A 23,490-nucleotide genomic window follows, 5' to 3' on the forward strand; every position below is an offset into this window, starting at 1 on the left:
CAGTACCCTGCACCTCTGGACCCCTTTACATTACACAGCACTGCCCCTCTGGACCCCTTTACATTACACAGCACTGCACCTCTGGACCCCTTTACATTACACAGCACTGCATCACTGGACCCCTTTATATTACACAGCACCCTGCACCTCTGGGCCCCTTTACATTACACAGCACCCTGCACCACTGGACCCCTTTACACTACACAGCACCTTGCACCACTGGGCCCCTTACACTACACAGCACCCCACAGCTCTGGGCCCCTTTACATTGAACAGTACCCTGCACCCCTTTACATTACACAGCCCCCCATAGCTCTAGACACTTGTATGTTACACAGACACCCCCCTAACAGTTCTGGACCCCCTGTATTTTTTTAAAATGTAATCTACTGTGACACCAGAGTGGTGGCACTGCATGGGCAAGTGGGCACAGTAAACGCTGTGAGCCTGAGACACGCTGGCAGACAACTGACTACTATTCTCTATTGCAGTGAATTTTTTTTTTAAATGTTATCTACTGTGCCAACAAATGAGATGTGGCACTGGACAAGTGTACACTGTGAGCCTGAGACACACACACACGCTGCCTGGCAGGCAACTGCAATTAGATTACAGAGAAAAAAAAGCAGACTGTTGTACTAGCCCTATACAGGCTGTCACCTGTCAGTATATTAGGAAGAGCAGATCTAGTCTAGCTAGCTCAATACAGTGTATAAATATATATACAAAACCTGGGATACATATATATCCTCTACACACTGTAACTCTAACTGACTAGCCTGCCTGCCTGCTCTATCTAACTCCAAAAAATTACACTCTCTGTCTCTCTCTGTAAACCACCGCAACACACATTAGATTACAGAGAAAAAAAAAAGCAGACTGATGGACTAGCCCTAAAAAGGACTGTTTGGGGTGTTGTCAGGATGCTGTGGTTACAGCAGAGATCAGATGAGTCTTTCAGGACTAGAGTGGACACTGAATACACTGGCCTAGCTATCGATTTCCCTATTAAATCAGCAGCAGCTACACTGTCCCTCCTCTCACTAAGACTGCAGCTTCAGAATGAATCTAAAATGGATGCTGTCCAGGAGGTGGGAGGGTCAGGGAGGGAGGGTATGCTGCTGATTGGCTGGAATGTGTCTGCTGACTGTGAGGTACAGGGTCAAAGTTTGCTCAATGATGATGAATAGGGGGCGAATCAAACATCACATATGTTCGCCCGCGGTGGCGAACGCGAACAAGCGATGTTCGCCGGGGAACCGTTCTGCACATCTCTACTGCAGATATGTATTCGGGTACACTAATGGGCTGTAGATTGTAGATAGGTACTCCGGTACTCTGGGCTGGAGACAGGTACTTTGAGCTGGAGACAGGTACTCATGTACTCTGATGGGCTGGAGACAGGTACTCGGGTACTCTGATGGGCTGCAGATAGCTACTTGGGTACTCTTGGCTGGAGACGGGTACTCTGGGCTGGAGTCAGGTATTTGGGTACTCTTATGTGCTGCAGATAGGTACTTGGATACTCTGGGCTGGGGACAGGTACTCTGGTACTCTGATGGTCTGCAGTTAGGTATTCAGGTACTCTGGGCTGGAGACAGGTACTCTGATGGGCTCCAGCTAGGTACTTGGGTACTCTGATGGGCTGGAGATAGATACTTGTGTACTCTGGGCTGGACACAGGTACTCGGGTGCTTTGATGGTCTGAAGATAGGTACTCAGGTACTCTAGGCTGGAGACAGGTACTCGGTTACTCTGATGGGCTGGTGACAGGTGCTCTGATGTACTGGTGATAGGTACTCAGATGGGCTGGTATAGTCACATGGGAATTGATAAATGCATTTCTGGCAATAGACATTTTCTGCACTTGCTGCACTTGCTTTGGACCGCTCTCATCGGATGGACCGACCGTGTGTACAGGGCCTCAGAAGCCTTGCATGTTCACTGGGATGCCAAAGACCTTCCTGCAGCAAAACCCTTTGGGTCCAATGTGATTTTATTTTATTTGTTTCAGGTACTTATATAGCGCTGTCAATTTACACAGTGCTTTACATATACATTGTACATTCACATCAGTCCCTACCCTTAAGGAGCTTAATATCTAAGGTCCCTGACTCACATTCATACATACACATACTAGGGTCAATTTACACAGGAGCCAATTAACCTACCAGCGTGTCTTTGGAGTGTGGTAGGAAACTGGAGTATCCGGAGGAAACCCACGCTGGCACAGGAGAACATTCAAACTCCAGGCAGGTAGTGTCTTGGTTGGGATTTGTACCACCGACCCTTTTGCTGCTATATCTTTCCACCTTCATCAACGTTTCAGCTGCAAAAGACTTCAATGTCCAAGTCCTCTGCTTCTTAGGATGATACCATTTGGATGGCTTGTATAAAAAGGATGACAGCTAGTGCTGCGCTGAAACATCATACAATTCAAAAGGAAACATTATATAAAAGGAATGTATTTGGAAACTAATGGCTGCTTAAGTGAAAAAACATATCCCACATGGTGTTGCTTCAAGAGCAGAGAGTTTTTAACCCAGAGGACTATTTACTACCTGCCTGTTTTCAAACCCAATAAAATGACACAACAGTCATCCCAGAAAAGCAATAGCTGCATACAGAAGTCTATAAGTACTGAAAAAATCTGATAGCTTTCCTTTATTATTTAGCTACAAGGAAGTCACTGGACAACTTAAACAACTAGTATCCCAAAGCATTTTTATTGCTGTTAGATGGAGAAGGGAAAGTTTAAAAATCTTTGCCAGAATCTTACTGCTATCTGTGTCCCTATTCCGTAAAGAATATCTATGGTCAAAATGTAAGGTCATATATTAGATTCTGCTTTGTATTTCAATTACTTCTAGCCTACTCATATTAATATGGATGATCTTGAAGTTTGTAAACTAAACATTACTTTCTTGAATTTTGTGACATGTACCCACTGTGCCCTGTGAGCAGGCACTTCCGTGTCACACTCATCAGAGCCTGTCTTATGAGCTACAGAAGTGCTGAGAGTAGGAGTTTCTGGAATACAGGATATCATTTCTTGAAGGAAGCAAGGTACCATGGGATATGCAGTCCTTATAAATTGAAAGTAAACATCAGATGAGAAGCTGCAAATCAAGGAAGTTGCAAAAAGAAGTGGTGAGCAAACAGGCAAAACTCACAACATTAAAGGGGTGGTTCACCCTAAAAACTACTTTTTCTTATTCCACTGCCCCCCCACATTACAATACGATTAAGGCTCTTATTATTTTTTTCATGCTGTACATACCTTAGTACAGCATATTCACCCGTGCATCCGGGTTGCGAGTCCCGCGGGAGTGGGCGTTCCTTACATGCTGGTGATTGACGTTTTGCCCAAAAACGAGCTCCCCCCTGTCGCGTAAGCCGCGTCACGGTTGGCGAAAGGAGCCGAACGGCGAGTCGGCGCTATACTGCGCATGCGCATCGCCGTTCGGCTCCTTTCGCCAATCGTGACGCGGCTTACGCGATGGGGGGGGAGCTCGTTTTTGGGCAAAACGTCAATCACACACATGTTAGGAACGCCCACTCCCGCGGGACTCGCAACCCGGATGCACGGGTGAATATGCTGTACTAAGGTATGTACAGCATGAAAAAAAAAATAAGAGCCTTAATCGTATTGTAATGTGGGGGGGCAGTGGAATAAGAAAAAGTAGTTTTTTGGGTGAACCACCCCTTTAAAGGAAATTTTACACGTAACATTATACCCGATTGTCAAAAATAACCATTGAATCCTACCCATGGGATCACAGCTAAAACAAACCTGGCACAGGTTCCAATCCTTTCTCAATCAATTGGTCTGTTTTATATTACTTCCTGTTTCAGGTGGCACCAATAACCAGAAAAATAAAGTGCACTCTGTGAAATACATTAAACTTCCAAAATTATTGTGCTGTTTCTGACTCTTAAGTGTTATCAGGAAAAATAAATCCTGAAGTTGGAGACACTGGCTGGTAACTAAAGGAAAACGTAATATATATATATATATATATTTTTTTATATATATATATATATATATATATATATATATATATATATATATATATATATATATATATATATTTTTTCAATATGTTTTGGTGTTGGGTTATGGGGGTTGCAGCGGGAAAGACCATAATCTTTACATTGTCTGTTTTTCATGGCATTTGTGCACTGGTTACCTCACAAGTTGTTGACCAAGTATTCTCTGCTCTTAGCTCATACATCTCATCTCGCTGGCTGAAGTAAATGGTGTATTATTCATTGTCCTGTTTGCTCATTAGTGCAGGAGCTTTGTTTATCAATGTATCCATCAACTTGACTGCTATTTTTCTGTCCTTTATTTTATCTTATTTTTCCTTTTTTGCAACTTTCAGTGTCCTGTGTGTCCAATCTGCTCTAAACATCATCCTCGATTACTTTGTCATCTGAATTTGCATTCTGTGTGAAAAGAAGAATTCATGCCTTTTCACAATCTCCTAATTGTGAAAAGGAAGACACGAACTGCAGTTTGTAGATATTTTTTAAGATGTATCATAAAAAGAAACTATGAGACACTGCACTTTCCACCCCTGGCAAAATCAGGATTGTCCTGGCAGAAGTTATTGGAAGAGTTGAGAAGTTTTTAGACTCATCAGATTTAAAATGTTCCTTACAACCATCCCATTGCAATTAAAAAAGATACGGCTTGTTGCCTCTGTTTGCTGTATTTTGCAAACTTTCAAGTATCGGAATAAAGTTTATAACTTTAAAATCATACATGTGATGAGAGCAGAATAATATACTTTGTACCGGTTAAACAGTAGCAACATCTCATTATGTAATTATTATTATTTCCAAATTTCAAATTCAAAGTTTCTCTTGGGAGATCCATGAAAAAAAATCTACCTTTGAAACCACACACTTTATTAATGAATAGGTTAAAATAATGTTATGTTACATTCATAAAAACATTAAAACATTTTTTTACAGCATTCCTAATCACCTTTCTGTCTTCCAGTTATTATGTTAAATTTAGAACATTTAGTTTAATATATTTTTTCTAGCATAGTTTTGTTGTTGCTTCCAATTCACCATATGATTTTGCTGCAAGCGTCAAACTCTTATCATGTTCAACAGGTTTCACAAACAGTGATTGCTTCATCAGGGCAGGTAATCAGGGTGAATGTCCAAAATCTTTTGGCTAGACAACAGCTCAATTAAGCTCACAAACAGTTATACCTTTTTAAAGCTATATCATCCAAAATCCATACATTTGCCTATTACTGAATTATTGTAAACAGTGTGTTCTAAACAACGTAGCTCCTCTGCACTTGGACAATCCCTTGGGCTCTATTCACACTTGTACGACTCTAAATTTGGATTGACTTTGTAGTACAACTTTGGTGCAACTTTGACACAACTTTGGATGGGTGCAACTTGGATACGACTTTGGCTTTGACCAGTGATAATGGACAACTGTTGCACACAAGTTGCATTGTATAACATTCAGGTAATTTTTTGAACATTCACAAATTTTGAGGGTGAACATTGATGTCTATGGCCCTCAAGTTGCATGAAAGCTGGACCAAAGTAGTGCATGAACTACTTTGAAGTCGGTGCAATTTTAAGTCGCACATATCTGAATGGGTATAATTGGAAAACATGGGGAATGAATTGTCATACAACTTTGACAAGTTGATAAGTTGCAAAAGTGTGAATGGAGCCATAAGCACCAACATTTATTCAGGATGGTACACCAGATGAAATAATAGGTGCATCAAGAAAGGGGACAAACAGTATTTTCACTGTTTCAACCTAAAATACCACTAACCAACCTCCACCATCAAGTAACTCAATAAAGGTCACAGGGACTCACTGCAGGCAGAAAATTGAGCTGGTATAATATATGGGGGGTTCCTATCAATGGTATGGGAAAGTCTATGATGAGTTTGAGAAGGAGGAACATTAGACTCAACAGGTTTGGAGTTTTACATTATGCCATCTAAAATGTCCAAAGAGAAACTTTGAATTTGGAAACATTTCATATACTGTAGGAAGAACGTTGCTAATTATCAATCATACATAGACAATGATGCCAAAAGCCATTAGTCCTTAGACACCTGCAAGCAACCACTGTTTAAATGCATCATGAACCTTAAGATCAGAAGCTAAAGTTCTTCAGTGTTGTTGGTTGGCCATAGTGATAAGGGCCTGGTTCACTAAAAAATAGCTGTGTACACGGTTACATCAATGTGCATGTATTGAGATATTAGACGAGGCATCTAGGAGTTAACTAAAAAGGCATGTTTGGAAACACCAGGCAATTACATCAGTCAAATACACAAGGATTTGGATAAACATCAAAGTTTACCAGACTACTAATCAAGAGAAAAAAGGTTACTCAAGTCCTTAGATGCCTTGAAAGATGATATTACTAAAGTGAAGGGACAACAAATTCTTGAGATAAATCTGATTATGAGGATGGAGTTGTATATAAATATATATAAATATATATATGTAGCGCTACCCCCAAAGGTGCCGCTGATTTGTTGTTGGGATCGGCGTTTTAAGTTACCTTGATGTAGCCTAGGGGTGCAGTTGGAGAACAGAGCAGTGAGCAAAGGTCCAGACAGTGAATAAAGGTTTTCCAATGCTTTATTTCCAGGCCAACATGACCAACATCAACATCAAATGGGAAAGAAAAGGTTGATGAAGGAAAAGAGAGAACCTTGCAGTGTCAGGCCTGGATATGAACCGAGCAGTCCTGCTCTCAGTAGTATCAGATTGTGGTTCGTCGCCACTCTAGCCAGAGTGGGTGAAGTGCCCCCGGACAGACCCCCATCACAAGCCTGGCAGCCGAGGTGTTACCCCAGATTTGCTGGGAGGAACAGGTCTCTCTCACAGGCCTGGCTCTAGGGCCTCCGCCACAGGCCTACTACTTTAAGCGAGCCAGATGGATGATTGAAGCGAATCCTCCCAGTGAGCTCTAGCATAGGTCACCGGATGACAGCAAAGCATACCTGTCAGCACTCCAGTCACCAGACCCCCGACTGGCCTCGCTCAAGCCCTGCCGGACAACCTGCCTCCGGGTTCTCCCCAAGCCGACCCCCCAATCGAATGGTGCCCAGCCTGGGATCCTCTCAACAGAACTGGGGACCCAGCAAGTCACTGGAGTCCCTTTTCATCCCCGGATGAGGTTCTGTGTAGCCTGCAAATTTGGCCAGGTGGGCCGCGCCGGCGGGGTCCATGGATGCGCGCACCCTAAAGGTGGATGCCACACCTGGAACCCGCAAAGATTTTAGAGCACATGACATCTGTCCCAGATATACTCTCCCCCATCATGCCCTGCGAGGGAAAAACTCCTCTGATTGGCTGCTGGGGAAAAACTTGCTCTGCCAGAACCCCTCTGGCGCCAACTGCCGGCCAGGGATGGCACCGCATCCCTGGAGCACAGACTGACCCAGTGGACATTTTCTGGAACGACAATTTAGCAAATTGCGAATGGGAGCAAAATAACTCTCCCATTCCCCACTTACTTTAGCGTAGTGCCCATGCTGAAAGTAAGGGGGCGCTACCAGGGCCGGCCTTAGGCCTTTAGGCGCCCTGTGCGAGAAAGCTTTACAGCACCCCCTAGTGACCACGCCCCTTGGTAACCACGCCCCTTGGTAACCGCACCCCTCGGTAACCACACCCATTTCTCCAATACCAGCTCCATTTAAAGCCTTCCATTCCGTTAAGTTCCCAACAAAAAGATTACAAGCTATGATAAAAATACAACTTTTATTCACAAGGTATAATAACGCCACCTATACTGCAAATCACACTCTATAATAACGCCACATATACTGTATATCACACAGTATAATAACGCCACATATAAAGTAAATCACACGCTATAATAACGCCACATATAAAGTAAATCACATGGTATAATAACACTACCTGTAAATTTACTATCAAATATCAAACATAATTACAATAAAGTATTTTTTAACATTTGCATTTACAGTTCCTTTAAGAAACACCCTATTTAAAAAAGAAAATACAAAACAGACATTAAGCAGTACACTGCACTTATAAAAAAGAATTTACTTACAGAAAAAGTTTTTACATCTGCTGCCTGCTTCTGTGGATTTTTGCCCTCTTTTGTCTTCTCAGTGCGCATGGCATATGAGCTCCTCATAGCAAGGCAAGGACAGCCGCCATGCCATCTTTCCGGCAGAATCCGCCTGTGGCCTGCCAGGTGTACCTAGAGCATTTGGCACCCAGGGCGGATCCTATATCTGCCCCCCCCCCCCCGTAAAATGTAAAAACACCCCACTGTGCCCCCTGCATCCTTCTATATCTCTGTCACTACTGTGTACCCCCTCTCCACAACTGCACCAATGGACCTCTCTACATTACACAGCACCCTTCACCTCTGGACCCCTTTACATTACACAGCCCCCTGCACCTCTGGACCCCTTTACATTACACAGCACCTCTGGGCCCCTTTACATTACACAGCACCCTGCACCTCTGGGCCCCTTTACATTACACAGCACCCTGCACCTCTGGGCCCCTTTACATTACACAGCACTCTGCACCTCTGGGCCCCTTTACATTACACAGCACCTCTGGGCCCCTTTACATTACACAGCAACCTGCACCTCTGGGCCCCTTTACATTACACAGCACCCTGCACCTCTGGACCCCTTTACATTACACAGCACCTCTGGGCCCCTTTACATTACACAGCACCCTGCACCTCTGGGCGCCTTTATATTACACAGCACCCTGCACCTCTGGACCCCTTTACATTACACAGCACCCTGCACCTCTGGGCCCCTTTACATTACACAGCACCCGGCACCTCTGGGCCCCTTTACATTACACAGCACCCTGCACCTCTAGGCCCCTTTACATTACACAGCACCCTGCACCTCTGGGCCCCTTTACATTACACAGCACCCTGCACCTCTGGACCCCTTTACATTACACAGCACCTCTGGGCCCCTTTACATTACACAGCACCCTGCACCTCTGGACCCCTTTACATTACACAGCACCCTGCACCTCTGGGCCCCTTTACATTACACAGCACCCTGCACCTCTGGGCCCCTTTACATTACACAGCACCCTGCACCTCTGGGCCCCTTTACATTACACAGCACCCTGCACCTCTGCACCCCATTACATTACACAGCACCTTGCACCTCTGGACCCCATTACATTACACAGCACCTTGCACCAATTGACCCCTTTATATTACACAGCACCCTGCACCTCTGGGCCCCTTTACATTACACAGCACTCTGCACCTCTGGACCCCTTTACACTACACAGCACCTTGCACCTCTGGACCCCATTACATTACACCACCCCCTGCACCTCTGGACCCCTTTTACATTACACAGCACCTCTGGGCCCCATTACATTACAAAGCCCCCTGCACTTCTGGACCCCTTTACATTACACCACCCCCTGCACCTCTGGACCCCTTTTACATTACACAGCACCTCTGGGCCCCATTACATTACAAAGCCCCCTGCACGTCTGGACCCCTTTACATTACATAGCACCTCTGGATAGACCCCTTTACATTACACAGCACCTTGCACCACTGGGCCCCTTACATTACACAGCACCCTGCACCTCTGGGCCCCTTTACATTACACAGCACCCTGCACCTCTGGACCCCTTTACATTACACAGCACCCTGCACCTCTGGGCCCCTTTACATTACACAGCACCCTGCACCTCTGGGCCCCTTACATTACACAGCACCCTGCACCTCTGGGCCCCTTTACATTACACAGCACCCTGCACCTCTGGACCCCTTTACACTACACAGCACCTTACACCACTGGGCCCCTTACATTACACAGCACCCTGCACCTCTGGGCCCCTTACATTACACAGCTCTGGACCCCTTTACATTACACAGCACCCTGCACCACTGGACCCCTTTACATTACACCACCCTGCATCTCTGGGCCCCTTTACATTACACAGCACTCTGCACCTCTGGACCCCATTACATTACACCACCCTGCATCTCTGGGCCCCTTTACATTACACAGCACTCTGCACCTCTGGACCCCTTTACACTACACAGCACCTTGCACCTCTGGACCCCATTACATTACACCACCCCTGCACCTCTGGACCCCTTTTACATTACACAGCACCTCTGGGCCCCATTACATTACAAAGCCCCCTGCACTTCTGGACCCCTTTACATTACACCACCCCCTGCACCTCTGGACCCCTTTTACATTACACAGCACCTCTGGGCCCCATTACATTACAAAGCCCCCTGCACGTCTGGACCCCTTTACATTACATAGCACCTCTGGATAGACCCCTTTACATTACACAGCACCTTGCACCACTGGGCCCCTTACATTACACAGCACCCTGCACCTCTGGGCCCCTTTACATTACACAGCACCCTGCACCTCTGGACCCCTTTACATTACACAGCACCCTGCACCTCTGGGCCCCTTTACATTACACAGCACCCTGCACCTCTGGGCCCCTTACATTACACAGCACCCTGCACCTCTGGGCCCCTTTACATTACACAGCACCCTGCACCTCTGGACCCCTTTACACTACACAGCACCTTACACCACTGGGCCCCTTACATTACACAGCACCCTGCACCTCTGGGCCCCTTACATTACACAGCTCTGGACCCCTTTACATTACACAGCACCCTGCACCACTGGACCCCTTTACATTACACAGCACCCTGCACCCCTTTACATTACACAGCCCCAGACACCTGTATGTAACACAGACCCCCCCTAACAGTTCTGGACCCCCTGCATGTTACGCAGACCCCCGCACAGTGCATACCCCCTCCCCCTACAGATCTCTCCTTACAATACAGAACCCCCTATACAATACAGATTTACCCCTACAATACAGAACCCCCCCTACAATAGACCACCCCTACAGTGCAGACCCCCCTACAATAAAGAACCCCCCCCTACAATAGACCACCCCTACAGTGCAGACCCCCCTACAATAAAGAACCCCCCCCTCCCACAATGCAGAACACCCCCCTACAATAGACCACCCCTACAATAAAGAAACCCCCCCACAATACAGAAAACACCCCCCCTACAATACAGATCAACCCCTAAAGTGCAGACCCCCCCAACAATAAAGAACCCCCCCACACACACAATACAGAAAACACCCCCCCCTTACAATACAGATCAACCAATACAATAAAGAACCCCCCCCCTAAAATACAGACGACCCCCCCTTCAGACCTGTAAAGCAAGCAGGCTCAGATAACCTGCTTGCCGCGTGCTGCACACACAGCACAGTACAGGCAAGGGGGAGGCTGCTTCACCGCTCGGCTGCGTGACTGACACAGTCACAGGCAGCCGAGACTCAGAGCCGCGGAGCTGCCTAAGGAGAAGGGGGATCACTGCCGCCAGGTCCCGGGTGTGCCGACGGCTCGCTGGGATGCGGCTTGCACGGCACCCCCCCTGCAAAGCCAGGCACCCGGCACCATGCCATGCCACCCGCCAAGGTCCTCTTCAGTCGCGGGGGGGCGCCGGCGCCGGCCTGACACCCCCAGTGTGCGGCACTCCCCCCCGCCCACTACTTAATATACAGGCGAATTAAAAAAGCTGTGCGGTCGCCAGGCGCCCATGTTGTTATGGCGCCCTGTGCGATCGCACTGTCTGCACACCGCAAAGGCCGGCCCTGGGCGCTACACATATATATATATATTAGGTACTCTTGCGAGCAACTAGAATACAATCTGATTAACATATGCAAGCACATGTTACAATCCTAACAATCCTATTATAAATGTTAAAAAAAACTCAAAACAAATAATGCTGCACAAGTGATAATAAATGAAACCAACCACTTAAGCCGCGTACACACGACCATTTTTAATGTCCTAGAAAAAACAAAGTTTTTTTCGACGTGATTGTTGTCAAACCTGCCTTGCATACACACGATTGTGAAAAAAAAATGCTTGAGCAAAGCGAGGTGACGTACAACACGTATGACGGCACTATAAAGGGGAAGTTCCATTCAGATGGCGCCACCCTTTGAGCTGCTTTTGCTGATTTTGTGTTAGTTAGGCCGGGTACTCACGACCAAACATGTTCGCTGGAAAGTGTCCGACGGGCTGTTTCCGGCGTACAAGGCTGTTTTGTCTTTTGACCCGCTGGCTTGTACACACCAGCGGACCATATTTCCCGGCGGACCAGAACGCGTGCACGTAAACCACGTTTGACGTCACTATAAAGGGAAAGGCCAAAGTCAATGGCGACGCCCTCTGTTCCGCTTTTGCTAGTTACGGCTTTGCTCGTGTTAGTGAAGGTTTGGTTAGAGCTGATTCGCGCTTCTCGGTCTCCGTGCTTTAGCAGGTAGTATTTTCTGGTTCAGTGCGTGTGCTTGTGGGTACGTAGTTGGCATTCGGGTACAGGCGTGCAGTTCGTTCTGCTTTGCAGCTTCGTACTGTGCGATCGTATCTGTGTGTCGTGCGTTCTTTGCAGGTACCGCTGGATTTGATTGTGCTTTCTGTTGGAGTGTGTTCTTGACTGACCAGCCGGACGGTTTGAAGCCATGATGGAGCAGCAGCGTAAATTTTCGCGAGTTGGTGCTGTTTATGGGATGGCTGCTGGATATGTTCATCATTCCAGTACTTTGGCCAGAAACAGGGGGAGGAGGCGTTCCTGGACCAAGAATTGGTTGCGCCAGCGTGACCAGTTCTCTCATATGCCTCTGCTTAGGGAAATCCAGGAGAATAATCCTAATGACTATAGGAATTTTCTCCGCATGACGGACCCCGTATTCAACCGTCTGCTGGATCTTCTGTCCCCCTATATCACGAGGCAGGACACTGTGATGCGCCAAGCCATCACGGCCGAGCAGAGGCTTATTGCCATGTTGCGGTACCTGGTGACTGGGAGGAGCCTGCAGGACCTCAAGTTCTCGACAGGCATCTCTCCGCAGGCGCTTGGGGTCATCATACCGGACACGTGTGCTGCCATCATCAAAGTTCTGCAGGAGGAGTATATTAAGGTAAGTTTCCTCATTTTAACCTCACAATGTGTCTTTAATAATGTGGGCAACTAACTATTTATTTTATTTCCCAGATATGCTGTGTGTTTAACTAACGTTCCCTTTTGTCCCTATGCATGTTGATATCAGCTTTCCATGTAATTTTTATTTTGGCCTACCTGCATATTTGTACCTTACCCAATATTAACCTGTCCAGCATGCTATCCTAGGGCCAACCCCCACCTTGCCTATTTGTAGTTAATATTTTTGATTTTTAAACAGTTTAAACACCCCCCACCCCCCCTTAAAAGTGTTTTTGTCCCCATCAGAGGGCTGTGGAGTCTCTTATTAATTAAGTGGGCCTATATATTTGTGCCCCGAAATTCTCCCTTCACAATTTGAAAATGCTATTTGAAAACTGTGAAGTTGCACAAGGATGCTTGTAGGATTATGTTTGCAATGTTTATGTGCCAAAGTACTAAATCTCTTTTTTTGTTTGTCCCCACAGCTACCCTCCACACCACAGGAATGGCAGTCTGTGGCTTCCCAATTTGCCCAGCGGTGGGATTTCCCGAACTGCGGTGGAGCAATAGATGGGAAACACGTCCGCATAGTGCCCCCACCCCACTCGGGGTCCTACTATTATAACTACAAGGGTTATCATAGTATTGTGTTGATGGCGGTGGTGTCGGCACAGTATGAGTTTCTAAATGTGGACGTGGGGAAGAACGGCCGGGTGTCAGATGGGGGAGTGTTCTCACGGACTGAATTCTATGATAGTCTCCAAGCTGGTGGTCTGGCATTGCCACCAGATGAAGATAATGTGGAAGGACTTCCGTTTGTGTTCCTAGCGGACGAAGCTTTCGGGCTTGGACCTCACCTAATGCTGCCTTTTCCCCAGAGGACCCTCACCTTAGAGAGGAAGGTGTTCAATTATCGGTTGTCCAGGGCTCGGAGGGTAGTCGAGAATGCCTTTGGGATCCTCACCAACCGGTTCCGCCTGTTCCTGACAGCGATACACTTGGTGGAATATAAATTGAACACCATTGTATTTGCCTGCTGCATTTTGCACAATTTTCTACGCAGGCACTCCCAGTCGTACCTACCCCCCATGGGCTCTGAGGCAGGACTACCCTCAGATAACATTCCTGGGCTGGACACTGGTCGCGCTGGCTTGGCCACCCAATCAGCTCGTGAGGTACGCGACAAATATGTTGAGTACTTCATGGGTGGGGGGGCCATTGCTATGCCAGATCATATTTCTTTCTAATTCGGCCCACAAAAGAAAGAAATATTCACATAACTAATAAATAATTAGACCATTGGACTTTATACAGTTGTTTGTCATTAATGCTTTTTCTCTTTTTTTCTGTCTTCCTGGTTCTCAAACTAACTTTTGCACTTCTAGTGCCAATTTTAGTTAGGCAGATTTACTAAATAACCACAATTGCACATTATTCACTCATCTACAAACTGGGTATTGAGTCGAGAAATAAGAAGCCACTCATTTTTCAGCTTTTGATGTCACCAAATATTTTTTTATTTTATTCCTTACTCCAAAAAAAATTATGCATTTTTGGATTCCAACATTTTTTCTGAATTTTGTGGTGAAAATATTTTTATTACATATTTTTTCTATTTTTTTTTTTTTTTTTTTACAGTGATTAGCAAGAATACTGATAGAAACACAATGTTATAATTAGATTTTAGCAAATCTACATAATAATTTGCTGGCTTGTCTCTCTCTCTATATATATATATACACTTCAAAACGTACAACTCTTTTTATTTTGAGCATCAAAATCATATTTTTTTTTGGTTTGGTTTTCTGTAACCAAGATGTATTATTTATCTCATATTTTTGTGGTGTTTTTCAAAAACAATTCCAAAAATGTTTTTTAAGATAATTTTGTTTGGGTATTTAAAAACATTTTTTTAACATAAAAAAAATTTTTGGTTGTGTTTTTCTCCAAAATATTTTTTGGTTAGTATTTAGATTTTTTTTTTTTTTTTAACCCAACAAAAATGTGAGATTTATCTTTTCGAAAAATATAGCTATTTACATATATTTTTGGGGGTCCTTCTTAAAATTTTTTAATCTTAATAAATCTTTTATTTTCTTTCATTTAGTTCCCTTTTTTTTGTTTTGTTGATTTGCTGTTAGTTTTGGGATCTGAAACTGTAAACATTTACAACCAAAACAAGATCACCACCAAAAATAATAATCTTTTCAAAACAGCAGTCAGTCATGGATGGTGTGCTTTCACACTGGAACACGCCAAAATTTCAAGATGCACACATTCAGTGTGAATTCGCCAAATGTCATTGGTTAAACAGAGAAATGGCCACATGTGCTATCTGACATCATGGGTGATCAATGTCTGTGTTTTGTGGGAGCAAACCCTTCTTCCTCTCAAATACTTGAGGATCGAGGAGGGGTTTATACCCACAAAGCACAGACAATAGATATTCTGTGATGGCAGATAGCACATATTGGCACACTGTGTGTGCATCTTGAAATTTTGGCGTATTGTTAAGTACAAAGATTGAAAATGGTTGGGGGGGGGGGGGGAGGGGGGGGGGGTGTTTCAGTCTTTGACACGGCCCATCATGTCAATGATATTTTTGAAATTCTGTTCGATGACTATCATCCTTTGGCGCATGTTGTCCATTTCCGTGCTGCACTCCAAAATGACATTTCGAACATTCTGCTCCATGACGACCATCCTTTCCCGCATGTTGTCCATTTCCGTGCTGCACTCCATTACCTGCTGTACTATTATTGAAGCACTTGCACGTGAAAAATGTGCTACACCATCTTCATCCCCTAAAAACAAACAAATTGGCATTCAAAATATGTAAAGAGTTCCCGGCCTATCTGCAGATCTTTGGCCCTATTAAAGTTGGGGTGACACTGACCTGATGGCCTGATAATTTCCACATCCACAATTTCGCCATCTTCTATGACTCCTCCTTCTTCCACCACCTCAGCCTCATCCTCCACGACTCCTCCTTCTTCCACCACCTCCCCCTCATCTTCCACGACTCCTCCATCTTCTTCCAGAACTCCTTCTTTATCCATCAATACCCCTTCAAAATCACTCAATTCTGCTTCGTCCAGTTCCACCTCATCTTCCCTGAATTCTAACTCCAAATTTAAGTCTTCCTCCTCTCTTCCTTCCTCCTCTCTTACTTCAACATCCTCCTCTCTTCCTTCCACATCCTCCTCTCTTCCTTCCACATCCTCCTCTCTTCCTTCCACATCCTCCTCTCTTCCTTCCACATCCTCCTCCTCCACATGTGGAGGTGTGTGATTTTGGGGGTGTCTGGCCCTCTCTGCCTCCTCCAATTGCTGGCGTCTTCTTTCCCCTATAAGAAATAAGAAAAAACAAAAGGTATACTCATCAGCACACAGATATTGTAGAGCAGAAATCGCACACATTGCTTAGACAAAAAATTTTTTAGGATTTTTGTTTGTTTCTTCTTTCAGCAATACTACATTTTTGGCGGAGTTCTAGGCCAAGCTCTGATCCTGCCCCTTTTTTGCTAAGAAGTGACACACATGGATGTCCCCCCAAAACATTAATTCTCGTAGACCCTACAAAAAAATCTCCTTTGATTGTTGAGACACAGGTGCTTTGCATTTCCAGATGTTAAAACATATGCTTTATTAGCACTGTTGAGAATGAATCTTGTTTGGCTGTCACATTCACTCAATTTAATTTCTGTGATTTAGCTTTTCAACAATGTTTGCAAACAAAGTTTGTGGCCAGTCAGCCATGTCCAGGTGTGTTGTTCCTGGACTAACCTCGCATTTCTGCGAAACAATGTCATATTACGCGTGTTACTTTTTCACGAAATTTGGTAAAGGTTGTTATTTTACAGAAACACAATACAGTATCTACACGTGTTCAAAAGTACAAGCAGGCCAAGGAGGCAGATGTCAAAAACTACATGTCAACACATTCTTGCAGACATTCCCCCCCCCCCTTAAATAATATGGACTTACTTTTCCGCAGAATTTTGAGGATCTTCTTCATGTGATGTGGCTCCCTCAATTTCAAGTCGGACCAACGCTTCCTGAGTTGCTCTTTGGACCTGGTGACACCAAACATCTTCCTCATTCTCCTCGCCACCTTGTCCATAATGTGTGACTTTCTGCGGTTAGGTGTTTTGTAGGGCCCAAATTCACCATCATAGTCCTTCCTCCTCATGATGTAAACTAACTCCACCATTTCTTCGAAAGCCATATTAGTGGCTTTATATCTTTTTGGCCTGGATCGGGACGGTCCTGCCTCTGTCCCTTCACTTGCGCCATGAGAGCTCCGTGCCCGCTCGTGTGACATCGCCATCTTTCCTTCCCACAGAGATTAGGGGCGTGGAAACGAGGAAATGTCCCGTCATGGGCGGAGATGAGGGCGGGGATTCATGCATATGCGGAGTGTCGAGAATGCAAACAACGTGTTGACGTAGGTTACGCAGAGAATATTCGCGCGATTCCAGAACCTACACAGTTAACGCCATATTTACATTTCCAATTGATTAGGGGCATGGCAAAGGTGACGAGGGCGGCGTTTCATACATACGCGGAGTGTATAAAAGGCGCACGACGTGATTACGTAGGTTACGCGGTCATTAATCGAGCGTGACAAACGAACAATTTGAGAGAGGAAGGTAAGAAATTTAAACATGGGATCAGCAGCGGGCTAGAAAATGGAGAGCCATGGGATGGGGGTTTGGTCTGTTGGTTGCACAGTTTTATTAAGCTATTAGGTCTCTTGGATCCCAGAATGTGATTTTAGTAGCCAAATGCTTTTGTAGACATCACAAAATATAGATGCCAAAAATGCTGTACCTCATTACAATTTATGTAGGGTGTATTCAGATCAGGCCAAGTATTGTTCTGTGTTGGTTGGACAGAGGTCATTAGGAAGTGTCTTTCATGTAATCAATGCTGAGGGGCAGGATATCTACACATGAAATAGTGCCTTGATGAATGCTCTCATTTGTAATAATTGGGTATGGTTCTAGATTCCACTTAATTACTGCAATGGAACCAAAGGGGCGGCATGTATCAAAACAATGTTAGGTACAACCAATGGGGCAGAGCTGGCCAGCATTTTGGAAACAAGAGACACTGTGTTTGTATTTCTATATAGGTCCTACATTTTGTGCCACATATTCTATCAATGTAAACGCTGAGCCTTTTTTAAATCGTGTTTTTTGTTTCTTTTTCTTTTTGGATTCTAGACTAAAATTACACATAAAAAAAGTTAAAAATGGATCTACTGCAGACCCAAGACATTATCCAGCACTTGCTGGATAAATTCCGAGAAATGCCCATCCTGTGGGATTCCAAGCAGCCCACTTACCACAACAAGGACCTACGAGCGGCAGCACTTGAGCAGCTAGCAGCATACATGAGAACATGGGTGCCAGAATGCAGTGCCAACATGGTGAAGGATAAACTTGCCAACCTCAGGGGCACATATAGGAGAGCGTACAAAGCTCACCAAAAGCAGCTAAGATCTGGAGCAGCAGCAAGACCACCAAAGGAACCCAAGCTATGGTATTTTAACCAGATGTCGTTTTTGCGGGATCAACTGGAGGGCAGGCCATCAATGTCAAGTCTGACTCCCAGCCTTCCCTCCACGCTACCTTCCAGCGGACCTTCCCCAGATCACAACAGCCCTGCAGAGTCGGATGAAGAGGGCCTGGCTGACAGAGAGGCAGATCTGCGCCTCTACGATGATGAGGTATAGTAGTTTCATAAATATTTTTAGAATAATATTAATTATTGTTGGATTATTGACTTGATATTGTAAAATAAAAGACAAGCTGGGAAAAAAAAATCCAAACTCGTGGGCAAAGAAATAGGTGTCAGGGATGACAACTGCAGGGGTCAGAGGGGGAGTCTGTTCAAGTTTAAATTAGCCCCAAAAAAGTAGATTCATGCATGAAAATGTGAGTGATTATATTTATAAATATATTACAACATGTCCCTTTTTTTTACACAGGAAGAAGAGACCAGCCAGGAGGTGGCAGATCCTCTCCTCACTGACAGCCAGGCCGAAGGGGTCAGTGGCAGCCAGGAGGAGGCCGGGCCCAGTGGCGTTCAGCAGCTCCCCAGGACAACCACCACCAGCCAGGCTCCTCCCCTCCAGATTAGGCCACCAGGCCGAAAGAGGAAATTGGGGCCAGTGGAGGAAGCCAGCCTCAAAATGATTAAGGAGGTGAGTGCCATCATGAGGGCCCCCCTCAACCCCACTGAGGCCTACAGTGCCTCCCTGGCACACGATCTGAACAAAGGGATGGAGAAGCAACTGGCAAAGGGCGTGATCAACCAGGCCCTTTGGTGGATGGAGAGGGAGCTGCTGACCACAGACACTGGGCTATGTGACCCGGCCCGGCTTGCTGAACACCATCCTCCTGCTGCCACATCATCCCCACCTGCAAGGGGCCAGGGAAGATCCGCTGGAAGGCAGCCTGGAAGGAAGGTTGCAAGGAAGAGGAGACATTGATTCCCTGCCTTCCATTTGATCCCCCACAAATGGCATCTTGTTTGGACTACCACAGCTTGGGTTCCTTTGGTTATGTGCTGCTGCTTCAAATTTTTGTTTGTGTGCCTCCTGAGGTTTGCTAGTTTATCCTTCACCATGTTTGAAATGCAAGTCTGCATGTATTTTGCTAGCTGTTCAAGTGCTGCCATTCTGTTTGATTTCCTTTTTAAGATTTGCCAAAATAAATGGCTTTTTGTTTAATTTAAAAACGTGCCTATTGGTTGTTATACTGTGGGGATTATTTTAGGCATCAAACATTCCAAACAAATCCAATGTTTCATATAAAAATTTCACAAAGTCCTTTGGGGGGGGGGGTGCATTTGGTGTGCCAACATGGTAGACAATTGAAACAACCTTAAAAATAAGCAAGGAAAATATACAAACAAAAGCAAAATATAAAAAATTAGGTAACACAAAAATCTAAATGGTGACATAACTATAAACACATAAAAAAAGTGGCAAAGAAAAACATTAAAAAAATAAAAAAATAAGATATACATGTGGAGGACCCTAAAAAATATGATACGTCGGGCCTATAAAAGATTGCTAAAATCTTACTACATCCCAGGCAACAAATGTCACTTTTCAGTATGGAACAACTCAGTTGAAATAACATCAGCAAAAGAACAGGGTTTTTTCTAGCAAGAGAAGAATGAATAAAACGACGGCATCAACTGTTGTTTATTGGCTCGTTTTCTTCAGTGTTCTATTGCTAGAATTAATCTTTCTATTGACGAATGTGCCATATCCCAAACAAACGTGAGTTTTACCTGAACGAGCGCTCCCGTGGCCTCATTTAGTCTGAGCATGCGCGGGGTTTTTGTACGTTGCTTTTGTGTACTAACCACCAAACATGTCCGTGCGGACAGGATTTCAGCGGACGGTTTTAAAACAAGTTTGGAAATAAATGTCTGCTGAAAAACGACCCGGCGGGCAAATGTACGCTAAAATTCTGTACGCTCGTAACTACACACGACCGAACATGTCTGCTGAAACTGGCCCACGGAACAGTTTCAGCAGACATGTTTGGTCGTGTGTACGGGGCCTAAAAGTTTGGTGAGAGACGATTCGTGCTTTTCAGTCTTCATGCTGTCCAGTCTGTTACAGTGTGATGAATGTGCTATCTCCATTACAAATGCTAGTTTTTCCAGAACGAGTGCTCCCGTCCCATAACTTGCTTCTGAGTATGCACGTTTTTTTCCCGTCGTTAAAGTCTACACACAACCTTTTTTCACGACGTGAAAAACGACAACGTGAAAAATGAGGCGCAAAATTAGAGCATGTTCTAAATTTTTAATGCCCATGTTTCACGTCGAGAAAAATGCTCTGGAGCCTACACATGATCGTTTTTAATGACCATTTTAAAATATGGCATTTTTCACGTCATGAAAAACGGTTGTGTGTATGCGACATAAGTGTTCTAATTTTCCCATGCAAATATGAGTGCCAACATAATAACATGTGAATATACAAATATATAATACATTCATATGTATTTCTTCTTGTGATAATATAAATCCCATGCTTGAGTGCAATCAAATGTTTAATTAATAAAATGTCTTCACAAATCCTCAAAAATCTGTGCTTTGTATCTATTCACCTCAGTGCTCCCCCATAAGAAATGCTCTCACCTCACAGACTGTGACCTCATCCCTAAAGCGGAGGTTCACCCTAAAAAACATGTATGTACCTATGTACCATCCCATCCAGCATACTTGCGTCAGCTACAGTATGTTTTTTTTTTTGCGCTGTATTTACCGTTTAATCCTTCAGTTTCTTTTCAGACTCCCCCGGGGAGTAGGCGTTCCTATGAAGAGGGGAACATGATTGACGTCCGGCTATGGCACGTCACGCGTTCCGAAAATAGCCGGACTGGGTCTCGGCTCTTCACGGCGCTATACGGCGCCTGCGCATGGGCTAGGAGCTGACTGGGCAGGCGCCGTATAAAGCCGAGTCCTATTTTGCCTAATTTCATGAACGCGTGACGCGCCATAGCCGAACGTCAATCATGTTCCCCTCTTCATAGGAACGCCTACTTCCCACGGGAGTCTGAAAAGAAACTGAGGGATTAAACGGTAAATACAGCGCAAAAAAAAAAAGCATACTGTAGCTGACGCAAGTATGCTGGACGGGATGGTATATAATTATTTTAGGGTGAACCTCTGCTTTAAGTTTGGTCAAATAAAGCTTTTTAGTCACCCCGGACTAACAGATCATGCTTTCCTCCTTGTTGCTCCATTGTTGTACTTCCATTATGACTCGATATATATGAGAGAAAAAGGGCTCCAAATAGTCCTTACTGTATATAGTTTTAACACAGAATCTGTTGCACCTATGCGTAGTAACCAATTTATACAGTTCTGCATTTATGCCAAGATGGGTGTTTTCTGTACTTGCTGAAAATGTCCTTTCCTGTAAAATAATATAAAAGTCTTGTTTTCTTTTCCTATAAAAATAACATGTTATACTTACCTGCTCTATGCAATGGTTTTGCACAGGGCAGCCCCGATCCTCCTCTTCTTGGGTCCCTGGCCAGTGCTCCTGGCCCCTTCTTCCTGCTGAGTGCTCCCACAGCAAATAGATTGCTCTGAAGACACAAAGCCGAGCCGCTGCTCTGTGTGTCCATTCAGACACTGCCCCGCTCCCCTCTCTCCTCATTGGTTCGCTGGATTTGATTGACAACAGTGGGAGTCAATGGCGCCTGCTGCTGTGTCTCAGCCATGCACGAGGAAGAGTCACCGGACTTCTTGGCTCTTGTGCAGCCTCGCTGTATCAAGAGGGAGCTAAGGGAAGGATTAGGGGGACTGAGGGGGGGGCTGCTGCACACAGAAGGCTGTTTATCTTAATGTAAAGAATGCATTAAGATAAAAAACCTTCTGCCTTTACGATTACTTAAAAAAAAAAGATGGAAATTAAACCACCACATCTATAAAACTGGTAAGCTCCAATATATTACATTTTATTTTGGAGTTTAGATATCCTTTAACCTCCCTGGCGGTATGATTCTTTCAGATTTTAGGTGCTGAAAGCGGTACAATTATTTTACATGTAAATTTGGCGTTTTATATTGTAGGCCTGCAATTCTTAGGAATAACTCACTTAAATCTGTCCAAACAAGAGTCTAGTAGACATCCCGGGTATATGCAATGCAATGACCGTCTACCAATACATCTGTTTTTTGCCATCAGGCAATGATGTCATGTCTATAGGTATCTCCTGAGCCAGCTGACAACCTACTGTTGGGGAAACAACCAACTGAGCAATTTAGATAAGCTGTCCTGCTCACTGTTGTTCCAGCCCTGTTAAACTGATGCCAGTTCCTACGATCTTCTCAATAGGAAGTACTTGTAAGCACAGCCAAGCAGAGCTTTAGAATAATAGTGTGCTCTGCACTGCCTCATGTTAGGTTGCCTAGATTGCGATCACAATGTATCTGCATGATTGACCAACGCCTGAAGTTTATGGGTAGTCCTACTAAACAAGCTCAAACTTGCGTAAATATCTTATTGTGGTCTGTGTTATACTAATGAAATGAAACAGGCAGAGATTAATTTCTCTTTCACAGCATAAGTGCAAGCAACATCCCCTGGGCTCTTTCAGGAATGGTAGATAAACAATAATGATGGATGGGTGTTATTGTAGGTACAAAAAACTAAAACAAAACTAGCACTCATGCACCTGTGCTTCTTTGCCTTTCCCGTCTAGAATGGGGATATAGACTCACCGGCCACTGTATTAGGTACACCTGTTCAATTGCTTGGTAACACAATTGCTAATCAGCTAATCACATGGCAGCAAACTGAATGCATTTAGGCATCTAGACGTGGTCAAGAGGACTTGCTGAATTTTGAATCGAGCATTAGAATGGGGAAGAAAGAGAATTTAAGTGACTTTGAATGTGACATGGTTGTTGGTGCTA

The sequence above is a fragment of the Rana temporaria genome, chromosome 2 (assembly GCF_905171775.1).
Source record: "Rana temporaria chromosome 2, aRanTem1.1, whole genome shotgun sequence".
NCBI lineage: Eukaryota > Metazoa > Chordata > Amphibia > Anura > Ranidae > Rana > Rana temporaria.